Source organism: Salvia miltiorrhiza, chromosome 8, assembly GCF_028751815.1.
Source record: "Salvia miltiorrhiza cultivar Shanhuang (shh) chromosome 8, IMPLAD_Smil_shh, whole genome shotgun sequence".
Taxonomy (NCBI): Eukaryota; Viridiplantae; Streptophyta; class Magnoliopsida; order Lamiales; family Lamiaceae; genus Salvia; species Salvia miltiorrhiza.
In genome coordinates this window covers 4241911-4251250 of record NC_080394.1, presented here as the reverse complement: position 1 = coordinate 4251250, position 9340 = coordinate 4241911, and the positions used below count along the sequence as shown (strand labels likewise).

Sequence of the window (9340 nt, the reverse complement as noted above, 5' to 3'; positions counted from 1 at the left end):
GATTTAGTTTCGAAATTTATTCCTCATCTTAATTTTTTGTTAGAACATTTTTTTTTAATTCATAAAATAGGTAGAAAGTTATATTTATGCAGTTTTAATTATTGTTGTTTCAATTGTTGATTGTAATATATATAAGTTTCATAATTTAATTTTTGACTTGCATAGCACATAAATTTCGCAAGTGCATGGATATGTGTTTATGTTGCACAGCTTTATTTAAGTATAGTTTGTTGCACATTTTTTATATTCGATGCACAAATGTTGTGCATGTGATTGCACATGTTTGTTTTCTAATTGCATGTATATGTTTGTTGTGGTGCAATAGCTTCTTCCACTACTTTTTCTTTCCCTTTCTCAATGTTCATGTCATCTCCACTGAAATCATCATCATCAATGCACAATGCTCCCTTCATTTTACGGACAACGCCCATTCTAGCACTTACAACTCTTAGCTCATTCACTGAAAGATTGGAAAAGTTGCACAAATAAGAATCCTACTTTGAATAATACTTAGTATTCCAATTATATATTGTGGGTTAAAGATCTTATGGATTGTGTCTTGAAAAGACGTTTGATCCTTTTCCTTTCCTTTATTTTTCGACAATTTTTCTTGAATACAATCATCGATAATTTTTCTCACGTTAACTGCACAACATGAATTATTTAACATTGCATGCAAAGAAAAATTAAAATTAAATCACAGATGACATAGTTCAAATATTTTTAATACCTTGTGCGTCATCATGTCCAAATTGCTCATTTCTTGCATCGTCATTTTCATTATATATATATATATATATATATATATATATATATATATATATCTTATTATCATTTTCTTCATTTCATATGATCAAATTAAATTAAATTACTTATTTGTTTAAAATATATCTAACTATCATTTTATTTATTTTAACTAAGTTCAATTTAAGAACCTATTTATTTCAGAAACATCTATACTTTTATTTAGGTTTGCAAATATTGAAATTTAATTTCAACTTTTTAGATTTTGAATTATAAAGTTTAATATTAATTTAATGTGAAAATCTACTGCAATTATAAAAATATGTGGAAAACTATTTATTTGAAATACATATTATAAGTATTTCTTCATATAGATTTTCCAATGATTAAATATAATATCAATGTGGAAAATATAGATGGGATTAATGTCTACATGAAGATTGAGCATTTTATATAGATTATGAATTGATGGAGTTTAATTTCAATGTGGGATAGATGAAGAAAAGATGTAAAAATGTCATATAGTATAGAATTGAGAATGATCAAAATACTAAGTTGTGAGGGTGCCACATAGGATAGAGAATAGTGGAGAGCTCTTCAATATGTGTAACCTATTATATGTTGGAGTATAAAAGGATAATTGGAGAAATTAATAAATATTGGAGGAATGAATTTCTTTAAATTTTGGCTACTATGTGGACGTGTGTGTGCGTGTGTATATGATGGAGAAAAAACTTATGAAAGCAAATTTGCTTATTTTCTTTTCTGCACATCACAACTCCAATACAAATACATATTTATAGGTGGAGATTGCCACCATATTTGACATATTGTTGCCCACCATATTTGACATATTATTGCCACCATATTTGACAAATTATTGCCCACCATATTTGACATATTATTGCCACCATATTTGAAAAAACTAATATTCTAGAATTCTTACTAAATTAAGTTTATTTATTCAACACTCCCCCTTAAACTTGATTTGTCACTCCGAGCAAAATTCTGAACTTGACGAAATCCTCGAATTTGAGCGGCTTGGTAAAAATATCGGCAACTTGATCTTGTGATTTCACATGCTCCACTTGGACCTCCTTCTTTGCGATGCATTCTCTGATGTAGTGGAAGCGGGTGTCAATATGCTTGCTTCGATTATGAAACACCGGATTCTTTGAGAGCGCGATTGCTGACTTATTATCCACGCAAATCGTTGTTGGCTCCTTTTGTGGCCATCCAAGCTCTTCCAGTAAACTTCGTAGCTAAACTGCATGACAAACACTGGATGTGGCAGCCACATATTCAGCTTCACATGTTGACAGCGTGACTATGGGTTGCTTCTTGGACATCCAGGTGAAAGTAGTGTCTCCCATGAAGAACACGAATCCGCTTGTACTCTTCCGATCATCATTATCTCCAGCCCAATCGCTATCACTATACCCAGCAAGCTTATAATCATTAGTACTTGAATAGAACAGGCCATAGTTGAGCGTACCTTTGAGGTAGCGAAGAATTCTCTTTGCCGCCTTAAAATGCGTAGTGGTTGGATTCTCCATATAGCAACTCACGAGTCCTGTCGCATAAAGAATGTCCGGCCTTGTGCAAGTTAAGTACCGTAAACTTCCAACCAAGCTCTTAAACAATGTCGGGTCCACTTTTTCTCCTCCATCATTCTTGGATAATTTTATCCCGCATTCCACTGGCGTGTTGATTGCTTTGCAGTCCTCCATCTTGAACTTCTTGAGAATTTCCTTGGCATATGCTTCTTGTGTGATGAAGATCCCATCTTCGAGTTGCTTGACTTCCACACCGAGATAGTACGCCATCAGCCCAATGTCGGTCATCTCAAACTCCTTTGACATGGCCTTCTTGAACTCCTCAATCATCTTTGGATTATTTCCTGTGAAAATCAAATCATCTACATACAAGCACACAATTAAGACTTCTCCTCCATTGGCTTTTACGTAGAGAGCATGCTCGTGAGGGCATTTGGTGAAGCCATTCTCCTCCAAGTACTTATCGATCCTGCTATTCCATGCCCTTGGTGCTTGCTTTAGTCCGTATAGGGCCTTCTTTAACTTCAAGACTTTATCTTCTTGCCCTTTCACCTCGTAGCCCATTGGCTGCTTGATATAGACTTCTTTGTCTATATACCCATTCAAGAAGGCTGATTTGACATCCATTTGATAAATCTTCCATCTATTTTGGGCTGCAAGAGAGAGTATTAGTCTGATAGTTTCTAAGCGAGCGACAGGAGCAAATACCTCATCATAATCGATTCCAGCTCTTTGGCTATATCCTTTTGCAACCAGCCTTGCTTTATATCTTTCAACTTCACCCTTGGAATTCTTCTTAACTTTATACACCCACTTGACACCAATAGCTTTGTGCCCTTTCGGTAGTGTCACGAGCTCCCACGTATCATTCTTCTTTATAGCCTTGATTTCTTCATCCATCGCGATTCGCCAATTTTCACTATCTGCTGCTTCTTCAAAGCTTACAGGTTCACAGTCAGCAAATAGGCAGAATAAGGTAAGATCTTCTAACCTTTCAGTATCCTCATATATCTCGCCCAAACTCCTTGCTCGTGGTGTGGCTCTTTCATTTAAGAAAGATGGTGGCGAGTCTTCAGTGACTGGCACTGGTGAAGCTGGTGGAGTCACTGGCTCTTGTTGGACTTCTCCAATTTGCTCTTCTGCACTTTGTTCTTCTAACTGTGGGATGTAGGTGAAGTCACCGTTGGAGCTGAAATCCCATACTCCTTCTTCGTTGAACTCGACGTCTCGACTTATCACTGTTTTCTTGGTCTCTGGGTTATATAACTTATAGCCTTTGGAGCTAGAGTCGTACCCGATAAAGATGAATGCTTCACTTTTGTCATCGAGCTTCTTCCTTCTCTCATCTGGTACATGCACGTAGGCTTTGCTCCCAAATACCTTTAGGTGAGAAATTCCTGGCTTTCTCCCGCTCCAGGCTTCTTGTGGAGTCATTCCCCACACGCTCCTTATCGGCGATCGGTTGGACAGGTACACCGCGCACGCCACTGCTTCTGCCCAGAACTCCTTAGGCAAATTCTTCGTCTTTAGCATGCTCCTCGCCATCTCCATGATTGTCCTATTTTTTCTTTCTGCCACTCCGTTCTGTTGGGGGGATCTCGGAACTGTCAGGGGCCGTCGAATTCCATTTGCTTCGCAAAATTCTAGAAACTCCCTTGACGTGAATTCTTCGCCTCGATCGGATCTCAGGGCCTTGATTTGTTGTCCGCTCTCCTTCTCGACGGCAGCTTTAAATTTCTTGAATGCATCAAATACTTCTGACTTCTGCTTCAAGAAATATACCCACGTTTTTCTAGAAAAATCATCAATGAATAGCAGAAAATAATTATTTTTACCCAGGGAGCTTGGATTTATTGGCCCACACACGTCAGCATGAATCAACTCCAGTGGCTTTTGAGCTCTTGAGCTTGACTCCTTTGGAAACGGCTTTCTGAACTGCTTCCCGAGTAGACAACCTTCGCAGAGTTGATCGGGATGTTTGATGGATGGTAGGCCTCTCACCATCTCTTTTTTAGACAATAACTCCAAACCACCAAAATTTAAGTGCCCAAACCGAAGATGCCACAACCAAGACTTATCTTGGTAACATGCTTTCAGGCATTTTGCCACATCATTTCTAATATTTAATAGAAACATTCTATTTTTCGACATTGGCACATTGGCAATAAGATTATTTTTGTCATCTCTTATTGAAAGGTTATAATCTCTCATGTGAATATCATAACCTTTCTCTAAGAGTTGTCCCAAACTCAAGATATTATTTTTCATATTGGGCACGTAATAAACGTTGGAAATAAATTCATGATTTCCATTCTTCAAGCGAATTAAAATTTTTCCTTTTCCTTTAACTGGAACTTTGGATTCATCACCAAAGGAGACGTTGCCACTTACTGACTCATCGAGCTCCACGAACATGCTTCTCTTCCCGCACATGTGATTGCTAGCACCAGTGTCGAGGTACCACGTGTCATCTTGTCTTCCAGCTTCTCCTTTATATGCCAGAAGCACACTACCAATATCTTGATTTGTACTTTCGGCGTAATTGGCCTTCTCTTCAATCCTTACTTTTTCACTTCTGCACTCGGAAGCATAGTGCCCAAATTTATGGCAATTATAACACTTTATCGAAGATTTATCGTACCTCGATTGCGGGTTGCTCCTCCCCCGACCATTTGTAAACTCCTTTCTTTCACTACTGTTGACGAAGCCTCCTCGTCCTCGTCCACGTCCACGACCTCTTCCTCGATCTTGACCTTGACCACGTCCTCTCCCGAATTGTCCATGGCCACTACTCGAACTTTCTTCTTTTTCTTTCGGGCTTACTTGCAACTTTAAAAGTTGCTCTGAAATTTCTTGCTTCTTCTATTGCTTCTCTTCATATGCTTGCAACGACCCCAACAAGAGATCGATTGTCATCTCCTCCAAATTTTTAGTTTCTTCGATCGTCACCACAATGTGCTCAAACTTTGGAGTTAGTGACCGTAATATTTTCTCCATAATTCTTACATCCTCCAATTTTTCACCATTTCTTTTCATTTGATTAGACACCGCCAAGACTCTTGAAAAATAATCCGAAATTGATTCGGACTCTTTCATATGCAAAGACTCAAACTCTCCTCTTAAAGTTTGAAGTCGTACCTTTTTTACTTGCTCTGCTCCTTTGCACGCGTTCTGGAGCTTCTCCCATGCTTCTTTGGCGGTGCTCGCGTTTGAGATTTTCTCGAAATCGTCATCCCCTAGCGCCTGATAAATGAGACAGAGAGCCTTCTTGTCTCTCTTTCTCGCGTCTCGCAATCTATCCTTTTGTTGTTGGGATAGTGCGGCCTCGTCTTGCGGCTCCTCGTAGCCGTTCTCCACGATCTCCCAAACGTCGTGGGCTCCCAATAGCGCCTTCATCTTGATGCTCCAATTGTCGAAGTTGCTCTTGTTGAGCATGGGGACTTGAAACGATTGTAAATTCGCCATACCACAAGTAGAATCTTGTGGCTCTGATACCACTTTGTTGGAGTATAAAAGGATAATTGGAGAAATTAATAAATATTGGAGGAATGAATTTCTTTAAATTTTGGCTACTATGTGGACGTGTGTGTGCGTGTGTATATGATGGAGAAAAAACTTATGAAAGCAAATTTGCTTATTTTCTTTTCTGCACATCACAACTCCAATACAAATACATATTTATAGGTGGAGATTGCCACCATATTTGACATATTGTTGCCCACCATATTTGACATATTATTGCCACCATATTTGACAAATTATTGCCCACCATATTTGACATATTATTGCCACCATATTTGAAAAAACTAATATTCTAGAATTCTTACTAAATTAAGTTTATTTATTCAACATTATATAATAGATTAGATAGATTATATAATAGATTTATATGCTTTGAAAGAAAAAATCATTTGGTAGACTGAATAGTGAATACTTATCGAAAAACAAGGATCACACAAAGGTCAAACTTATTGGCAATTCAATTTATTAGAGTGTGCTATTTAATTTATTTAGATTTTTTTTATTTAATTATACATCTTTATTTATTTTTATCATAATTATAACTATTAACATCCATCGTAGGAGGATTATTCTAGTACATTCTACCAAATATGACATTGATATGTCATCTAGTGAGAGACATATATATTAGTCAAACATATCACGTCTTATTCTATATCACATATCAAATGAATCCTAACAGAAGAACACATGACATGTTACTAAACAGTACCATATTTCTTAGGAACAAGTAGAAGTGTCTTTTTCTTGGCCACTAGTCCAGTCGTTGTATCTGTATCCACATCTTCTAGTCAGAGATGCCTAACGACAATTCCCAATAGAAACTATTGACCAAATTTGCAACTACAAGCTCCACATTCACAAGCCCCATAATCATACCGGGGCACATTCTCTGGCCTGATCCAAATGGAATAAGTCCGAAATCTTTTCCTTTTGAGTCGATATTGCCATTCAAGAATTTCTCAAGCATGAACTCGTCTGGATTTTTTCAGTATTAGGGATCTCTTGAGATTGCCCATGTGTTAATGTAGTAGCCCGCTCTTTTATTTATGATAAAAACTAGTAAATGCAATTTTTATAAATAAATCCAGTTTATGGTCCTAATTTTTTTTTTTATCAGAACGAAGTTATTATTTTAGCTTTATAACGTATGAGAAAAACGCGACGAGGATTATTGAGCTATTCAATAATTATTATTTCCAAGTTATAACTGACTTAGCAAAGTCATGTTATTTATTAATCGAAAAACAGAAGCAGTTATATTTTATTAGTACTACTTGAAGTCGAGAAATTATTCTGACTGCCACGCAGATTAAATCTACGGATTTAATCTAGATATTAAATGGCTTGTGAAGTGAATTAAATCTATGTATTTAATTTATACACGAATAATGAGCAGAAGCCAGTATTTGATTGCAAACACGCGATTAAATAGTAGATGCACTGAGTAACCAAGACACAAAGATTTATTATTATTTACAATTAGAACTTCAACCACCACTATCAATCAATGCAGTAATTGATTTTTTTTCTGAGTACAAGAAGAAATCTTTGCATATAAGCTCACCACTGGCAGCAAGAGTGACACAGTACATTTGGGTAAAAAAATAAAACTCTCGAATTTGCTGGCTTTAGGAGGAAGATCATGCTTAAGACAATCATCTTCCACTATCTAATTATTTATCAACCACTACCTCCACTTAACAAAAATGAGACCTACGCACTAGCCTGCACCACCACCCTTTTTCTCCACCAAACTTTCCACTTACTTCATTCCTTCTCTCATACACCAAGCACCAGAAAGGGAGATGAAGTTCCTGCTGCCAACTGCCAAGTATCGAGAGTTTCTTCTCCATTGAATTCATTATCAACAACAGCAGCTACCAACACAAAATACTCAAGGTAATTTGATATCCCAAATATTCAACTCAGTTTGCATCCATATCTAGCATATCACAGTTCATCTACATCAAATAGCCTAGATATTTCGTACAATAGAAAGTATAAACTTCACAAACAGGCTGCACTCTAGAACAACAAGCATATGAGTTTATGCAAAACAAAGAAAGAATACACCTTAGCTCATAATCCAACACAGGGCTCATTGACGAGCATATAACAACGCTGTTATTCATTTAGCACAGTAGCAAAATTTCCACGGCTTATAAACGGAATTAGGAAAAACCACAACCCCTCGTATTAAACTTTCACATCATAAGCAAATGAATCAAGATACAATAGTAGAATGAAACTAGAGAACTTAGCTTAAGAAATAGGGCCGATTGCCCTGCTCTGAATCGGGATTTAACGGCGCCGAGGAGTAGGCGAGGCGACACCCTTCGCCGGGAACAGCGACAGCAACGGCGAAGCCGGCCTCCAGTAGCAGCAGCGGCGGTGGCGTGGCACAAATCGAACCCCGTCGACCCCGGAGAACAACGAAGGCGGACTTTACCTGGTCGCCGGAGGAACGCGAAGGAGATGGCGGCGATTCGTGGAGGAGAGCGAAACCGGCAGTCAGTTGCCGGATTTACAGAGCCACGGCGACCAGCCATCAGATTCTGATGGAGACGCGGTGCAGCGGCGACCTGGTATTTGACGATTAGGGCTCGCCCTTCCACTCTCTTCTTCCCGAACACGGATTTGAGGCCGAGACACCAAGTTTGGAGGGGGGACGACAACTAGCGGTCGCCGGACTTACAGAAACGGCGGAGGATTCGATCTCAGGGAAAGCTAGGGCTCCTCCTCTCAGTCGAGTTTGAGAGGTAAATCGAGAGAGAGGAGATGAGGGAGCAGACCGACGTCGGGGTTCTGAGCAACGCTGGCCTCGCCGGCGGCTGGAATGGTCAGAGTACGGAGCGGCGACGGCAGATCTGCGGGAGACAGATCGGGTGAGAAATTGAGAGAGGGAAGTAGATGGAGAGAGAGAGAAATGGACCAGGGGCGATGTCCTCGGTTGGCCGTCGTTCTCGCCGGAGCCGTTCGCGGCGGAGCTCGCGTAGAGCGGGCGAGAGAGAGAGAGAGGTCTTGAGCGGCGCTGGCGAGATTTGGGAAGAGAGGCTGCTGATTTGGGTGGAAGAATTGAGGAACAGAAGCCGTGAAAATGAGAGAGAAAGAACCGAGATTTCATCTCTTGGTTGGGCCACTTTGATTAGTTGGGCTGGAGTTTAAAATGATGGGTTGATTCTTTTCTTTATTTGGGCTTCAATTATTTTAAAGTTTGGGCCTCACATTTTTAAGTATTGCAAGCCAAGATTTGGGCTTTTCCTTATGTTAAATTCGAACTGGGCCTTCTTTTTAGGTGGGCTGCAAATTTTAAGTGTTTTTGGGCTTGAATTAATTTAAGGAGTCGGGCTGATGCATATTTTATGATGGGCTATTATTCTAATCCCATTTATATTTCGTTGGGCCAGTTTAATTCATCATTTGGGCCGATTAAATTGCCTATTGGACTAAGATTAATTCTTTTCAGTCCACATTAATTATTATTTGGACCCCTATTTTAATTGTTTTGGGTCGAA

At 38.9% G+C, this 9340-nt stretch overlaps 1 long non-coding RNA gene across 1 annotated transcript; it reads right to left on the bottom strand.

Moving 5' to 3' along the window:
• Positions 1-7270: 7270 nt before the first annotated feature.
• On the bottom strand, positions 7271-9072 carry LOC131000165 (uncharacterized). Its single transcript, XR_009093677.1, has 2 exons — positions 8758-9072; positions 7271-8692 (listed from the first exon to the last, which is right to left on the bottom strand). It is a non-coding gene; the product is annotated as an uncharacterized LOC131000165 (long non-coding RNA).
• Between the last annotated feature and the right edge of the window lie 268 nt (positions 9073-9340).